The sequence below is a fragment of the Eleutherodactylus coqui genome, chromosome 1 (assembly GCF_035609145.1).
Source record: "Eleutherodactylus coqui strain aEleCoq1 chromosome 1, aEleCoq1.hap1, whole genome shotgun sequence".
Taxonomy (NCBI): domain Eukaryota; kingdom Metazoa; phylum Chordata; class Amphibia; order Anura; family Eleutherodactylidae; genus Eleutherodactylus; species Eleutherodactylus coqui.
This window is the reverse complement of record NC_089837.1, coordinates 405,070,225-405,088,574: the sequence shown is the minus strand read 5'-3', so window position 1 is coordinate 405,088,574 and position 18,350 is coordinate 405,070,225. Positions and strand designations below refer to the sequence as shown.

General features: G+C 39.6%; 1 protein-coding gene across 1 annotated transcript in view; it reads left to right on the top strand.

The window, feature by feature from the left end:
* The window catches only part of GPC6 (glypican 6), a 731,553-nt gene that overhangs the window by 33,960 nt on the left and 679,243 nt on the right, over positions 1-18,350 (top strand). The gene's annotated exons all lie outside the window — the stretch shown is intronic.

Genomic DNA, 18,350 nt, shown 5'->3' with positions numbered 1-18,350 from the left:
TTTTACGTACGGAATGTAATTTTCTCACTTTCCGGTGTCATAGAAACGTGAAATTTGGCAGGAGCATTGATTATGTCATAAATAGGAAAAGCTAATGGGTCCCAACGTGCTTATTCAATTCTATGCGCAAAAGATATGCGTCCAAATTTTACGTACGGAATGTAACTTTCTCACCTTCCGGTGTCATAGAAGCGTGAAATTTTGCCCAAGCACTGATTATGTCATAAATAGGAAAAGCTAATGGGTCCCAACTCGATTATTTAATTCTATGCGCAAAAGAATTAGCGTCCAAATTTTACATACGGAATATATTTTTCTCACTTTCCGGTGTCATAGAAACGTGAAATTTGGCACGAGCATTGATTATGTCATAAATAGGAAAAGCTAATGGGTCCCAACTCGATTATTCAATTCCATGCGCAAAAGAATTAGCATCCAAATTTTACGTACGGAATGTAATTTTCTCACTTTCCGGTGTCATAGAAATGTGAAATTTGGCAGGAGCATGGATTATGTCATAAATAGGAAAAGCTAATGGGTCCCAACTGGATTATTCAATTCTATGCACCAAAGAATTAGCGTCCAAATTTTATGTACATAATCTAAATCTCTCACTTCCCAATGTCATAGAAACATGAAATTTGCCATAAGCATTAAATATGTCATAAATAGGAAAAGTTAATGGGTCCCAACTCGATTATTCAATTCTAGCGCAAAAGAACTAGCGTCCAAATTTTACGTACGGAATCTAATTCTCTCAATTCTTGGTGTCATAGAAACATGATATTTGGAACGGGCATTGATTATTTCATAAATAGGAAAAGCTAATGGGTCCCGACTCGATTATTCAATTCTAAGCGCAAAAGAATTAGCGTCCACATTTTACGTACGAAATTTAATTCTCTCACTTTCTGGTGTCATAGAAACGGGAAATTTGGCACAAGCATTGATTATTTCATAAATAGGAAAAACTAATGGGTCCCAACTCGATTATTCAATTCTATGCGCAAAAGAATTAACATCCAAATTTTATGTACGGAATGTAATTTTCTCACTTTCCGGTGTCATAGAAATGTGAAATTTGGCACGAGCATTGATTATGTCATAAATAGGAAAAGCTAATGGGTCCCAACTCGATTATTCAATTCTATGCGCAAAAGAATTAGCGTCCAAATTTTACGTACATAATCTAAATCTCTCACTTCCCAATGTCATAGAAACATGAAATTTGCCATAAGCATTAAATATGTCATAAATAGGAAAAGTTAATGGGTCCCAACTCGATTATTCAATTCTAGCGCAAAAGAACTAGCGTCCAAATTTTACGTACAGAATCTAATTCTCTCACTTCTTGGTGTCATAGAAACATGAAATTTTGAACGGGCATTGATTATTTCATAAATAGGAAAAGTTAATGGGTCCCGACTCGATTATTCAATTCTAAGCGCAAAAGAATTAGAGTCCACATTTTATGTACGAAATTTAATTCTCTCACTTCCTGCTGTCCTTTTATATAACGGAAACGTCGCATGGTGTTTCCTGGGTAACGCAGAGAACTATGCAAAATGGTGAACATATGTTTTTCCGTATCTCTAAAGTAACCACGACTTCAGATTTTCTGTGTGAACACCAGATAAACACCAGTACCAAATTAACTTGGGCGAAGCCGGGTATATCAGCTAGTATATATATATTTCTTACATGTACAATTTTTTTAACACTTTTTACTTTAGTCCCACAAGAGAGCTTGATTGTCATTATGAACCACTGCAGGGTATTAGATTGGCCTATGAGAACCTATCTATGGTTAGGTCTCATAGGCTGATGTAGATGGTTGATCTGGAGGTCATATTCAAGCCTCCAAGTGCCATAGCAATCCATCAGCATCCTTCAATGTGACTAATGAGTGAAAAAGAGAGCCCCCTTCCTCTGTAAGTTTTTTACATACCGTGGTCCCATTGACAGTGGCATGTAAAAGGTTAAACGACTGGGATCTGAAGTTTCTCCAGTCCCAGCAATTAGAGCTGAAGACTGGTTATCATTAGAAAGCTTAGTCCCTGCTACTATCGGCATGGGAGATTTGTGCCGCTTTGATTCCGATGTGCCATAAAAAGGCATATTCAGAAAAATAAGGCCTCTTAGTAACTGTCTTCAAAAGGCAAATAGGTAGTCACTAAGAGGTGAAAAAGGATAATATAGTATAGTGACAGATCCGCTATAAGGGAAGTCAAGGCCAGACATATGCAACTGTATGGGTATATGGTCCAAACAGCCCGACTAAACATGCCTAAGCGTCTTATGATTTTGCCTAAACTATTTTTTCTTCAGGTTTCTCATTAGCTAAGTGCCTCCTCAAATAACACAATTGAGGATGTCCTTCAATATTTCTGACTACAAAACAATAATTCAGTTATTTTACGAAAATGCAAGACACTTCCTGTGGCATTGATTCCATTTTCTAAAAAGCCAAATTTAGGATTATCAGCACAAATTGTGGTTCCATAAAGGTATCATATTTTCTGGTAAAAGAGAAGAAGGATCTATTTGACTGTATCTATAGCTATTTTTTTCCTGGAAAAGAGAAAACAAATCACCAGCATGAAATACACTCTGCAAAATAGAGTCTACCGTTACACCAAACATACTGGAAGAATCACCCAAATATATTGTCTACTAGTAAAAATAGAACAAGCTATCAAATCTAATGCTTTTTCTCAGCATGGTAGTGTATATGAACTGAAACAGTAAGAGTGTGCTGTTTGTGGGAAGACCATAAACAATTCCATTTCTCTCTAGACACTCTGTCCTTTCATGTTAACAGACTGATTCAGGCTGAAAATTATTTCATTTGACAATATGTCACCATCGCAGGCACATTGTTCCCGAATTGGGTTTGCTTTTTCATTTTACAGCTTCAGTTAAATAATGGAGATGTTAGAATGTTGGCACCATTAATTAGAAGCACAACTTCCCCATGGAACTAGATTTCTTGATGGAATTGTTACATAATACCACTGACAGTAGCCATACAATTTCTGAAAAGCACTAGGAGGAAATGCAGGTGTCTTGTAAATGGGTTTATAAACACCTTGTAGAGTCATTTATTACCTACTTGTTTAGCTAAATTAAACAGCAGCCAGCTCTTTAGGACATTCATCCATTCGTGGTTGAAGGTTTCACTGCACCCTTTGTGTGAGGCTGGAAGATGATCATATGCTTTAACCCCTTAGTGACGGAGCTTTTTTGCTTTTTTCCATTTTTGTTTTTTCCTACTCCCTTTTAAAAAACCGTAGCTCCTTTATTTATCCATCGACGTCGCTGTATGAGGGCTTGTTTTTTGCGGGATAAGTTATATTTTTCAATGGCACTATTTATTGTACCATATAATTTACTGAAAAACTTTTAAAAAATTCTAAGCGGAGAGAAATGGAAAAAAAGCAACATTCCACCATCTTTCGGTGCGTCCTGTTTCTACGGCGCACAAACTGCAACAAAATGGACCTGATATTTTTATTCTATGGGTCAGTATGATTACTACGATACCAAACTTATATGGTATTGTTTTTGCTGTAGTACTTTTTTAAGATATTTAATTTTTTTCAATTATTTTCTGCGGTCATTTTGTTCGCGCAATACCTTTTTTATTTTTTCGGCGACGTAGTTGAGCAAGGGCTCATTTTTTGCGGGATGTCCTGAAGTTTCCAATAGTATCAAATTGGAATACATACGACTTTTTGATCGCTTTTTATTGCGTTTTTTCTGGGAGACAGGGTAAAAAAAAAAATGCATTTCTGGCGTTCTTTATTTTTTTTTTCAGACGACGTTCACCGTGCAGAAAAAATAATGCACTACTTTGATAGATCGGACTTTTACGGATGCGGCGATATCAAATACATATTTTTATTTTATGATTTAGATTTTTTAATAATAGATATGGCAAAAGGGGGGTGATTTAAACTTTTAGAACTTTTTTTTTTTTTTAACAATTAAAAAAACTTTATTGATTATTTTTTTTACTTTACTTTGAAGTCCCCCTGGGCGACTTTAACATGCGATGCTTTGATCGCTCCTGCAGTATGACGTAATGCTATAGCATTACGTCATACTGCTTTTTTATGGGCAGTCTTTCAAGCCACCCTGTGTGGATGGCTTGATAGGCAGTCTGCTAAGGCAGCCCTGGGGCCATTCATTAGGCCCCCGGCTGCCATGACACCTGCACGGCTCCCCCGATCTCACCACGGGGGGGGGGGGGCGTGCGGGACCCCCGAACAGCGTTCGGGGCATTTAAAGGGGTAATAGCCGCGATCGGCCGAACGGCCGAGCGCAGTTATTGCCCGCGGGTGTCAGCTGTAATAAACAGCTGATGCCCGCGCTGTATGGAGGGAGATAGCGCCGCTACCTCCCACCATACACGTCCTGCAACAGCAGGACGTAGTTTTACAATAGCGCCGTCACTAAGGGGTTAAACGGATCTAGACAGCATAGTGTGTAGTGTGGTTGTTCTAAAACTGAACGCATGCGGTTTATTTAGGTAATAGGGCAGGAGTTTGTTTCTATCCAGGCTATATTTTCCATATAGTTTGCAGTAAATAACTGGGCCCCCAAAAAATTTAAAAAGTGTCCAAATGTGTAACGTAGGCAGAAGTGTATCAAAGGTGGGATTGATTTTGGCATACATCTGCCAGGGAGCTGCAGAACATTTCAAAACACGAGATTGCAAAAATCCTGTATGTTAAGGTTTTTTCTATATGTAATGGAAGTCAATGGCAAACATAATAATAATAAACTTTATTTGTATAGCGCCAACATATTCCGCAGCACTTACATAGACAGGGGGATACAGAAAGACAAAAGTACAAACATTACAGAACCACGGTTACACAGTAATCAATTGATGGAAACAATAGGGGTGAGGGTCCTGCTCCAACGAGCTTACATACTACAAGTAATGGGGTGATACAGAGGGTAAAGGGGCTGGAGATGTGCACGGTATGGAGAGGTGGAGATTGAGGGACACTATACACATAAACAATGGTCAGACATTCAGCCGTGTGACGGCAGAATTGGTACGACTGCAGGAGCGGTTTATGATGGCTTGCAGGGATTGCAGTCAGTAGGTCAGGGAGCATGTTATCAGGCGGAGTACAGAGGGGTTTGTTTGGGGAATGCGGTATGCCTCCCTAAAGAGGTGCGTTTTTATAGCATGCCTGAAGTTCTGCGAGTCCTGGATTGCTCGGGTAGCCTGTTATACATATTATATAAATGTAAGGGCTTAGTCACACGGGCGCATCCTGCATGAAGAAGACGGCAGCACCTGCAGTGCGGATGACTCTCCACAGCGCCGGAAGAAAGAACACATGACCGGTAATGGAGCCAGTCATGTGTTCTTTCTGCCGGCGATGCGGAGTATCGTCTGTACCTGCAGTGCGGGCGTCTTATGCTGCAGGAAGACAGGCGCATCGGCGCCCGGATGTGCCCGTGCGACCAAGCCCTAAGAGTACATGTGCACAAACAGCCATGCTAACCGGTGTACATGACAGGTGCTCTTTAATGACAATCTCCACATTTCATGACTTTTCAATTTTTCCATTGACATAGCCAAAGTTTTTTTTTTTTTTTTTTTGTGAGCCAAGCTGTTTTTTTTTTTTATGATGGCACAATTTCTGGGTACATACAATGAACTACTGTACAAACAATTAACTAGTGGACAGCCTGTCCAATATGTATATATGTATATATATATATACAGCTAGGAAGGTTGTTAAGTGGAATTAGGAATAATAGTTATCACACACAGGTGTCATCTATTTCAAATACCCAGAGCACACCAATACTTAGAGGTCCCTTTGTTGTCTCGCCCTCTCCCCTTGAGCAGCTCGGCGCTCCTCTTCGCTATTATACATTTGAAGACATACTATGATTTTGCAAGACTGATTTGTTAAATCAAGATTTTGCTACTTTATGAAACCGTCATCGTGGAACCTCAGCAGATGATTGATGAAAAAGTGTACATTTTATGATGTAGGCTTGTGTGTTTGATTGAGAGAGGTAGCTTTGCGGCGCTTGTGTGGATGTAGATGATGTGAGGCATGAAGTTTGCTGTTGATGCTATGGTGATGATGAATGAGTGGGAGTCATAGCGTGTAGTGAGTGGTACATAATGCATACACATGAGGGTAGAGTTGTTTAGATAACAAACCAAACCACATCAGGCCAAGATGTGTTTATATTACATAACTTGTATTCATTTTTGGGAGTTACAAAATGAGAAAAAACAATTTTACGGCTTTCAACATGCGGTATAAATGTTATGATTACTTAAATTATTCAATGAGTAAATTGTACAAATATTTCTTTACTTTTGTACAATAAAAACTTTATTTTTTAAATAATTTATTTTTCCCATTTCTGCATTCAAAGGAGCTTATTTTTTCTGGAACAAGCTGTAGTTTTTATTGGCACAATTTTGGGATGCATACAACTTTCTATTCATGTTTTATTGTATTTTTTGGAGGTTGAATGAACAAAAAACAGCATTTTGTTTTAGTTTTCTTTTTACAATGTTCAGCTTGCAGGATAAGTAATGCATTCACTTCATTGTACAGGTTGCTATGGAGGTGGCAATACCAATTGCTTTATTTGTCTGTTTTTCTTTTTTACAAAAAGGATATAAATAAGCAAAGCTGTTTTTTTCTGTATTGTAGTAGAGCCTTAACATATGATCCTTGAATCATGCATGTAATACGCTACAATACTTCTGAATTGGAGCAGGGCCAAAATTACCAGCTCAGGCCACTGGAATGTACTATATACAGAGCTATCTGCTTCCTGCTACTTACACACTGATAACAACCAGGAGAAGAGCTTAGTGACCAGCCTTCTGGATAGCAGACCCTTTGCCAATCCACTTTGATGACCCATCTTGAGGAAGTCATCAACAGTGAGGAGGTGGATAGCCTCTTCAAGCATATTGCTATAAAGAAGATCTCTCAAGCTTTTTTCTGTCTACATACAAGCCTTTTAACAATCCTACTATATATTTTCTACGGTTCTCATTGTTTAAGATGTCCCCGTAAGTAATTAATATGCATTCAATGTTAGACTTATGTTTTTAAAATGTATTTTTTTTATTCAACCAAAGTTTTATTTTGTTTTGAACCTGATGCTTGGCACTGAGTGTTACAACTTAGCTTGTTAATCAGTTATCCAAAATCCTTCTGGTACCCTATTCTATATTGAACATTCTATTATAAGTAGATTCACCAAATACCCTAAAATATACCTTTTATTAATAAAAGATAAATATATGCCTAAGGAGGCCAAAAATAAAGGACTAAGGCAAACAACACATACACTTTGTGCGAAAGGAAAGTAAGTTTCTATCTTTCTTGCCCCAACCTTCACGCTAATGAAAGGGTATGCATTCCCTCCATTTACACCTATGTTGTCTAAAGTAGCTGCACTACGTGATATAGACCAACAGCAAACTATTGACAACCATAGTGAAAAGGGGAGGGGCTATTAAGATACTATAACCCTCATAAACTCAAAGTTAAATGAACATGATATTAGGCCCAGATTAATGAGTATATACAATGACAAGCAGGAATCTACCCTATAGTATATCCTGTAATAAATTCTATAAGCTGAAACGTTTATTGAACATACATGACATTTGGCCCAAATTAATGGGTAAATATAATGTTTGCTCAAAATTACTACTCAACACATTTCTCTAGCCTTGAGGATAGATAATCAGGAGCAAGATATGTGTGTCAAAAACTGACTAATAAATCAATCTCGTTTTTGCAAACTATAGAAATAATCCCAAACCTCTAATGGCGTTTCACTGGGATGCTAGAAAAAGCATGTTGCCTCCGATACGTAATAAATAATAGACCAGCACCTATAATACTCTAGCCAAGGTACCTCGACCCTTAGCACCGAAGACACAAGTGCTAAACCTACTAAACAGAGTCAGAGGAGCTGGGTATATCACTACACTTGCTATGTAAAATCAGTATAATAGCTGAAAGCTATAATGGCTAATTCCAACCCTTACACCTAATTATGTTCCAAAGATAAATATGAGCAAACTGCCATTAATGTATAATGCATTGACAATTACAGTCTTTCTTTAATAGAGCATCCTGTCCCTGCAAATTAGTGGCATGAATGTTCAACTACCTAGCTAGAAACGAGGAAAGCTGTATCTCTAGTATCACTGCCTGAGATGCGAAATGCACAATATTAAATAAATAGAAAAGAGTGACAACCGTCAGCCTTGATGGCAGACTGATGGCATTTTAGTTGAGCCAGATAACATGGAGATACGTACCTTGCCTTATAAAGTTCTTTAGAGCATCCACCAGAATAACAAGGCCAGGCCCGCACCACCGTCAAGAAACTAGAACACGCATGTGCAGGAAGAGAAACCAAACTTCACTGATGCCCAAATTGCAGGCACGGTGTCTTTATTACAAGCCCAAATGCCTTCCTTGTGGGCAGAATATATGTATCCCAACCATGATACCCAGTAAAAATAAAAATTATATATACTCCACCAACTGATAGGAATAGAGTAGTGTAATATACACATAAAAGATCTGCATATAGAGGTAATACATAGATAGTATATATAATAATGTCCCATACAATAGGTATTAATATTAAATGCAAACCAGTCAAGCCACCTGTCATATAAAGAGAGAAAATTATATATTCTGATTAAGTCCCCGAGGATGGCAGGTATCAAGTCGATAAATCCACAATGTTTCTTTGTGCAATAGTTTATTACTTATATTGCTTCTTCTACCATTTAGACACAAAAGTTCAGTCCCCTGAAATTTCAGTAAATTGGCATCACTGTTATGAAATTCCCTCATGTGTGATGCCAGGGGCATTTCTTCCCCACGTTTGATGTTACCTATATGAGAGAGAATCCTACGTCTAAACTCCTGTGTTGCTTTCCCAAATAATTAAAGAGACAGGGACATGTGGCCAGATAGATATACAAGATTCCTGGATTTGCAATTAATGCATTCTCTATTATTGTAGACTTTCCCTATTGATGCACTAACAAATGACTCACTCGTCTGAATAAAAGAGCAAGCTCAACAATCCGTGCATCGAAAGGTGATCATTGGTTTATTGCTGTTCAACCAAGTGTCTATAGGTCTAGTGGGTTCTAGATTGGCTATTAATCAAACAGTCCTTCAAATTCCTACCATGTCTATATGTTATAGCTGAGGTAGACGACAACACTTTTTCCAGGTCACTGTCCAGGTCCAGGTCATAGAGCGAATCTGATACGCATCTACATCATATGTACCAAACCATGACACATTCCTGAGTATTTATCTTATTCCTCGGGACCAACAACTGATCTGTCTTCAAAGGCCTGATTGATAATATCAAGCGGATAACTCGCTGTATGAATCTGTTTCATTTTTTTCAGATTCTGACAGAAAATTCTTATCGTTGGGACGGTTTCTACGAAGACACAGAAACTATGTTAGGTGCACTGTTCAGACACAATTTTCTGCTTCTGTCTCTGGCAAACATGGGTGTCGTCCCATTCTATCTGTTCCCTGAGTTTATATTCACTCTCTTCCAGCACTCTTAGTGTTTATAGCTTCAGGCCTCATGTTCAGCTGATGCACCTTTTCCATTCACCGCTCCATATAGCTGCCCTGGGCCTTTCAGACCTTGCTGCATTGTAGATGAGAGTTTGTTCATATCTCTTCATGTCCAGCTGCTGCTTCGGTAGTTACCTTGCTGTCTGCTTATGTTCCGTGTTCTTTGCTCGTGTACTCTGTGGTCTGTTATTCCCATTGTCCGCTTCTCTGTTTATCTTTGTCAGCTTTTTCCTCCATTGGTTCTGTGCTCCCCAGTGTTGTTCTATCTTTGTCCTAAAGGTGTTCTGGCTCGCCAGGGTAAGTCATCGCCTAGAGGAAGACTGTGGGGTCGTCCTTATCGGGATGAGTGCTCCACTTATAGGCAGGGGTCTCCCTCTCCTTGTTATCAATTCAGGGCAAGATACCTTCCCTAGTTTCCATCCATATATGAAGCTGTTTATCTGGTTTCTTACCTGCCATGCTGGGGTTGGCTGTCAGCCGTGCTGGATTGGATCTTCACCTACCCGGTAGGTTGACACAGTGGTTCCACAACCACAGTCTTTACAAAGTGTTCCTTGGGTATACCCCTTTTAAGAGGAGCAGGGTGGAAACTGCTCCACTGTAAAAGGCTGATGGTAGATGTACATTTTCGCTATATTGTAGACTCAAGGTTACCACCCTCACCCTTACTAATATTCAAATCCAGAAATGAGATGGAATTACCTTGTATATCAAATGGGAATTTATAATTCATGTTGTTATCATTTAGATGATCCATAAATTGCTGAAAGGCCAACACCGAATCAGTCCAAAATATATAAATTAGAGATGAGCGAGCACCCAAATACTCAGGTCCTCGTTATTCGAGTCAAGCTTTTCGTAAAATTCGAGAGCTCTATTCGAGTAACAAACCCCATTGACTTCAATGGGAGACTCGAGCATTTTTGTATTGGACCCGCCGGTTGCCAAGCTTTCTCTCTCTCTCTCTCTCTCTCTCTCTCTCTCTCTCTCTCTCTCTCTCCTCCGCCAAGCCAGCCCTAAACTACCGTTGACGTTTGCAGCGTCACAGCAGGGAGGGGTCAAATCTGACACATCAGCGGCAGGGAGGTGCCAAAACTGGGGGGGTCGAACACAGCGTGATGCTTACTCGAGTAGCGAGCACCATCGAGTATGCTAATACTCGAAAGAGCATCAAGCTCTGAAGAGTACATTCGCTAATCTCAAATAAAAATATAATTAATATACCTCAACCATAATAGTATACTTGAAAGACAATGATTATTTAGCTCACTAAGCATGAATTGTTCCTCCCATCAGCCCAGGTATAGATTAGCATATGAGGGAGCACAGGGGCCACCCATGAGCTGGTGGAAGCATTTCCTGTGAAACAGAAAGCAGGTGTACATTAGCAGCAAACTTAATAGGTCTGTGCAGAATTGGTTGTGCCCCGAATATTGAGTTCCCCATTGTGCCAAAAAATAGCTAACCACACCAATACCCCTCTCATGTGGAATAGTACTGTATAGAGATTCAACGTCAAGGCTAGCTAACTGCACCTCTCTTGTCACAGTGATACCCTCTAATTGATGTAGAATATCCATTGAATCCCTAGTGTATAAGGGAAGTGCACAAATGAAAGAATGCAGAATTTCATCAATAAAGATACTACAATTTTGAGAGATACTGTCAATATTAGAGACAATTGGATGCCCCTTAAGAGTTGGTAAGCCTTTATGTATTTTGGGTAAGCCATACAATGTTGGTATTTAAAGGTTACTGCCTAGCATAAATTGGAACTCTTTCTGATTAATCAGTTTATTTGTCATCGCCTGTTGTAAAATGTCTCGTAGTTGTGACTAAAAAGAGATCAGTGGGGTCACTATCCAAATCTCGATAAGTAGCAGAGTCATTGAGAATAAGATTACACATGGATATGTAGGAGTCCCTATTCAAGACTACAATATTACCACCCTTGTCTGAGGACTCCGGAACAATATGATGATCATCTTCAAATGATTGAAGAGAAGAAAATTCACATCCAGACGTATTTGATTGTTTGTAATCAAATCCAGAGCTCTTTCTCAAATCAGCCATGACAAGTTTCTCAAGAAAAGAGAAAGAGATCTCACAAGCTTTTTTTTAATCTACTTACAAGCCTTTTTAGCAACCCTGCTAAATATTTTCTGTGGCTCTCATTGTCCAAGATGCCCCATAAGTAATTGATATGCATTCAATGTTAGACTTATCTTTGTAAATGTATCTTTTTATGCAACCAAAGTTTTATTTTGCTTTGGACCTGATGTTTGGCACTGAATATTACAACATAGTTTGTTAATCAGTTATCCAAAATCCTTCTTGTACCCTATACTGTATTGAACATTCTATTATAAGTAGATTCACCAAATACCCTAAAATATAACTTTTATTGGTGGATAAAATCAAGCCAATTTTTGCAAAATTGGATCAGGTCATCCTGACCTGATTTTTAGCAAGAGTTGACTGAAAATCCTTTTGCAAATAAGTAAGTGTGTGTCCTTTTTCTATGAACTAGATTGACCCAAAGTTCGATACGCGAACATAAAAGGTTTGGAAAAATGGTTCTCTCTGTCTCTTTGCCTCATTCTCTCTATCGCTCTCTGCCTCTTTCTGTCTCTGTCTGCCTCTCATTCTCTTTTTCAGCCTCTCTTTCTCTGCCTCTTTTTCTCTGCACATGGGTATGCACAGATTCCGCATGGGGAATTCCGCATGCAATTCGCCCATGCCCGCTGCCAGCAACCATGTGTACCTGTCCGTGTCTTTTTTTCTCTCCACTGCGGCTGTGCCGGCCGGCACACATGCGCAGTACAGATATCTCCACGCTGTCGCTGGGCAATGATGCCATTCTCGTGACCTTTCCGGAGTTGTTATTCCGGAAGGGCTGCAGATTAGATGGCTTCCATTGACTTAAATGGAAGCCATCCATGTGGAAAACGCTCCAAAAAGGAACATCCTGTGATTTTTCTTTTGCGAGCGTAAATCACAGTTAATTTCTGCTTGTGTACGTGGAAGAACCGATTTAACATTGCATCCTATTGATGGACATTGCTGCGGAACCTGCAGGCAGACACGCGCCGCAGATTCCACAACAAAAATTTGCCTGTGGGCATCAGCCCTTACTCTGCCTCTTTCTCTCTGTCTTATTCTGCCTCTCTTTCTCCCTCTTTTTCTCCCTTTCTCTGCATTTCTCACTTTATTTCTCTGCTCTCTCTCTCATTCTCTGCCTCTCTTTCTTTCTCTTAATCTCTCTCTTTCTCTGTCTCTCTCTTTTCTCTCTTTCTCTGTCTGCCTCTCTCTCTTTTTCTCTTTCTTTGCCTCTCTCTTTCTCTGCCTCACTCTCTCTCTCTCTTTATCTCTATCTTTGGCTCTGTCTCTTTCTCTGCCTTCCAACTCTTTCTCTGTTCTCTGTCTTCTGTGCCTTCCTCGCTCTCTCTCTGCGTGGGAGGCGAGAGGTATGGGGAAGCTTACTTACCTGCATCTCATCGCAAAAATTTCCTGGGGCCCATCATGTTTTTGATCTGCGGCTGTACTGTGCCTGCATTCGAAGCCTGCATTTCCGTCTTTCCAGTGTCTCGCGCCAGGAAAAATTCAGTCAGTCGCCACGATACTTCCTTCTGCAATCTCTTCAGCATGTTGGCTTTTTTTCTGTCATCTGGTGAGTGTCTGCTCCCCCTGCTGCCCACTCTCCATTTCACTGACAGCAGCACTTGATGCCGCCATGAGTGTGGTTCGCACTTCCTCCTACTTTACTGTCTCCCGCACGCGGAGGAAGTTGGTTAGCAGCTTGTGTGCCAGCTTCGTCGCTCCCCTCCTTTGGCAAGTCTCTAATGTTGCTCTGGAGTCCCTCCGGTGAAGCTGGATATGGTCGCTATCTGCTCTCTTAGCAGAACTCACGGCTGTACCCCCGCTCTCTCTGCCATCAGTCCACGCTATAAGCGTCGCTTAGCAATGCTTTAGTCTCCCTATTGGCACGTGCCCATAGACTTAACATAGGAACTTTGAGCTGCCCTTACAGGTCACTCATTGTATCAAATACAATTTGTTGGATTTTAGAGTGATTGTGAGCATATAACAAATCCAGTGACACCAAAATCAGCCACCTAAGGCCAGGCAAAGGGGTGAAAGTGTGGTGTAAGAAAAAGCCTGTAGACTTATTTATATTAGGTATGGCTCAGTTGCTAGCACTCTTGCCTTTCATTGTTGGGTTCCCAGGTTCAAATCCTATCAACGTTAATATCTGGATTGACTTTGAAAAACTCCATCCAGATGTTGCCCTTAGTCAGCTTTGAACCTAAAACTCCAGCACTGCAAAGCAGCATTGAAAGGTAAGAGTGCTAGCAAGTGAGCCACATTCATAGAAAAAGGGGCACGCACTCAGTATTGAAGCCAATTTCTTTTACTCGCATTGATTCAATGGAGGTCAGAATTGGCCATCCAGATTCATGATAATTTTGAGAAAATCGTGTTGGGTATTCCCGATGTGAATATTTCATTAATTACTCAACACTAATTATAAGTATTATTGGTGTTTAGGTGTATAGCAAAAGTCTTGTTAAAGTTAAATGCCATCCTCCATTTGACCGTGCATCCTAATAACTTATCAAAGTATTTCTGTAATATCACAATTCTTCTGCATTGTAAGAATACTGCATAACCGTGTATCATTAGAAAAAGCTGACACTTTACGTTTTTCAATCCATCCATAGTTTTGATAAAAAGATTAAAAAGCACTAGACCAGACACTGCAGCTAAGTAATTAATGTATGTTTCAGAGTATAAGATGTGCTTTTTAGCAGTAATGGGGGTCCAGCAGTGCAAGGCCTCCTTGACTGCTTCATTAATAACCAGAGCTGTGCAACTGTTCACAGCCCCTCTTTCTCCAGCCTGACAGTATAATGTGTAAGTTTTGCACAGGTCCATGACCCACAAATTGCTGTTACATGCTCCCTCTTGCTGCATTTTAGCATATCTTGTACCATGCAGTCCTTGAGATAGAATCAGCATTTGATCCTTTGCAATTTTCAGCATCATTGCTTGATCCTCTCTAGCATGCTTGATATACAATGCAGTAAGGACTTGATGCTGAATGACATCCTGCCTATCCTCTGTAGCTTGCACCTAAGACAAGTCTACAAATGATGGGAAGAATGTCATTCAACATCAAGTCCTTATGACATCGACCATCAAGCCAGAGCACACTAAAGAGGATCAAGTAATGATGCTAGAGAAGACTACAAAAGGTTGGTACAGGACTGGCTCTAATTCATAGGCTGCATAGTAACAAGGTACTCTAGAATGCAAGAGTCAGTATGTCACAGCACAGAAGGAGGGCTATGGATCTTTTATTAGCTCACTATCAATGACCACATTCATGGAGACAAGGAGAGGTATAGAGCCATTTAGATACATCAGGAGGTAGATAGGAGCCTATGTTGCCTTATTGAAGATGGAAGAGGGCTCTTCAGAAAGACTAGGATGGAATTAATGGCCCATTTTATCTTCATTGTGGCTTGAAGGTGGAGAAAGTTCATTAGTGGGGCTGGAATGGGACATAAGCCCACTGAGGCATATGCTTTAAAGTATGTACTACAGTTTTCTGATGTACAAAAGTTGCAAATTATGGTGTGCGCCATCATTTCTGACTTTTTGTCTTTTTATGCTAGCATTTGCCAAGTTTCCAAAGGTGGAGCTGGAAGGCACTAAAAATGTAAAAATTGGCCCTGCTGTTCAAATATTCAGGAGATAAGGAGAATATTTAATAACCTTTATTGAAATGAGGGCTACGTGCTACAGAGCTGCACTAGCTCCTTCATCAGACCAGTTATGGAAGCGTTATTTTATATTATTTTAAAGTTTCTTAAACTCTTAATACATTTCTTGCTCTTAGCTCAGTGCATAATTAGACAGACATATGAAATGTCGCTCTAAGTAAAACATGCCTCATTGTGCTTTCAGGCGAGAGGAAAAGAGTCCTGCTAGAGTCCAATGTGAGTTCATGGTGAAGGAGACATACAGAAACCTTTAAGAACTATCTGCATTTTAAATGATTACAGAGGCTTATGTGCTTTTATATGGATTTATGCCAATATATTATGATACAAAAGATCAGGAATTTACACTCTTATGGCACATGGCAATTCTGATAACAGCCAAAAGTGCTAATGTGGGCAGGTTTTCATTGTATGCCATGGCTGCATTGTAATCCCTGACCACTACAGAATAAAATTAAATACCCTACCTAGTAATATTCTCATCACCAGAACTGATCCACAACCTTAGACCACTTTGTAAGTGTAAGTTTGAAGAATTTTTCTTCTTCTTTTCTGTTGTCTAAACCAAGTAGCATCCTATACTGAGGTGTATCTTATAGCCTGAAACATACAATAAGTAATGTGTGTTTCATTTATTTAATTTAATGTAAAAATAGTCACTAATAGCGATGAGCAATGAGTGAAATAATTGGGTCGGAATCGGACCAATTTAATCAAAATCATCGTGATTTGGGAAGGCCGATTCCGCTTTCCATTAACATCAGTGGGAGTAAAAATTGGGTTTACTAATTTGCCCTCTAAAAGATCTCTAATGCAGCCAAAGCCCCCCAAATTACATAAGAAAACAGCCAAGCATCTGGGGAACACTATTGGTAAAAATAGTGTACAATGGTGTGTGGGGCACTGGTAGCAGAGGGAAGTCACTGAAAACAAAAGAAGGCCCAAATAGGGTCTCGCAGATCAGAAATTACACCAAGGAGAACAGCAGATGCGCTGATTATTTTAAGAGCACTGCCATACTTTTTGCAGAGGGCAATTTCTACCAAAGGAACAGAACACCCAAGCACGTACCTTCTCCAATAATCAGCTGTAAAGCTAGAGCTGTTTCTTGTGCTTTAGAAGATTTAGGTTTTGGGGGAATAAGGAGGAAAAGGAGAGGGAAGAGGAAACATAGCGGAAGCAGGAGGACAGCAGCACAACCACCATCACCAACCCCTTGCGGGCACAGTGTGGTCCTTTATATAAATCTATGCTCAGTCATATGTGAGTAAAAATTTCTAGCATGCTAACAAATAAGTGGAATCTGCCATCAGGGGGCAGAAGTAAGATTAAATCCATGCCTGGTTCATTTTTTATAAATGTCATCCAATCCATATTGTCTATGGACATACAGATGCATCTGTCAGTTAATACATCCCTAATTTTGCTGATTCCCTTTTTATAGCACACTGACAGTGGGGCAGGCAAGCACCTCTAAGGCATGTTGTGCAAGTTCTGGCCACTCATCCAGCTTAGACACCTAGAAGCCAAAGGGACCAACACTGTGTCTGAGTACATTCACGTGGGAGCTGACATACCCTTAGACCATCATGGATAGACTGATTTAACAGCATTGTGATTTGCAGGTAAAGGTTTGAATGTCTGAATCTACACAACCCAACCTTTAGCTGGGTTTAAAGTGCCTTTACATGAGGCGATTAATGCCCAAATAATCACTTGAAATAAAGATTTCTGTTAATGTTCGTACAGTGTACACACTGCCACCTACAGTGCACTTAGCGAGGGATCTCTCAGTATTCATTAGTCGCTTCATTTCAGCTCACTGAAATAAAGAAACAAGCAAGCGACTTCTCGCTTAGTGTAAACAAGATTTGCTCAATCTGTGAACAACTGGCTGTTGAATGTGAATGGAAGCTGGAAGAGATCTCCAACACGCTCCACCTCCATTCATTGAATAACTATTGCTAATGCACTCGGCAGTTGCCTCCATAAAGGGTACCTTTGCACACATACTTTTCTGACCAATCAGACGAATTTCACTGTGAGATTGGACTGCGATGGCTGTTTGCATAGATATTTATTGGAGCAGAACTTCTTGATAAATAGAACCTTCCTATTCTCTATAATGAACTTGTCTTAGCAGTATCCATTATATGCTATTGACACGCCAAAGTCATGGCCACAATGGTGATTAGCGTTCCTTTTTCTAAGCATGACATTTCAATCAGGTCCTCTGATTTATCTGTTTAGAAATTGAACAGAAACCTTTAACCCCTTAGTGACGAAGGCTGTTTGCGCCTTAGTGACGGAGCCAAATTTTGGAAATCAGACATGTGTCACTTAACATATCATAACTCCGTAAAGGCTTTGCATATCCAAGTGATTCTGACACTGTTTTTTCGCCACATATTGTACTTAATTTAGGTGGTAAAAATAGACCAATAGAACTTGTGTTTATTTATTAAAAATGCCAATATTGGGAACATTTTGAAAAAAATCATCATTTTTTTCACATATTCAACTGTAATATCTCAAATATGTGCAAACATACTGTACAAATCTTTGCTAGGATATATATTTCCATGTGTTTACTTTATTTTGGATGCATGTTTGAAAAACTTTCGGGTTTTTTTGTAACCATTTAGGAGACGTACAAATTTAACATTACTTTTCAGCATTTTGAGGAACACTTTGTTTTCCTACACCAAGCCAAGATTGGAAAGGCTCATAGGTTTCAGAATGATAGATACCCCCACAAATGACCCCATTTTAAAAACTACACCCCTTAATGTATTCACTGAGGGGGGTCAGGAGTATTTTGACCCACAGTTTTGTTTTAGGAATTAATACAATTTAGAGGAGAAAAAATAAAATTTCATATTTTTGCAAATATGTCATTTTAAAAACATATTTTTTTCTATAGTGC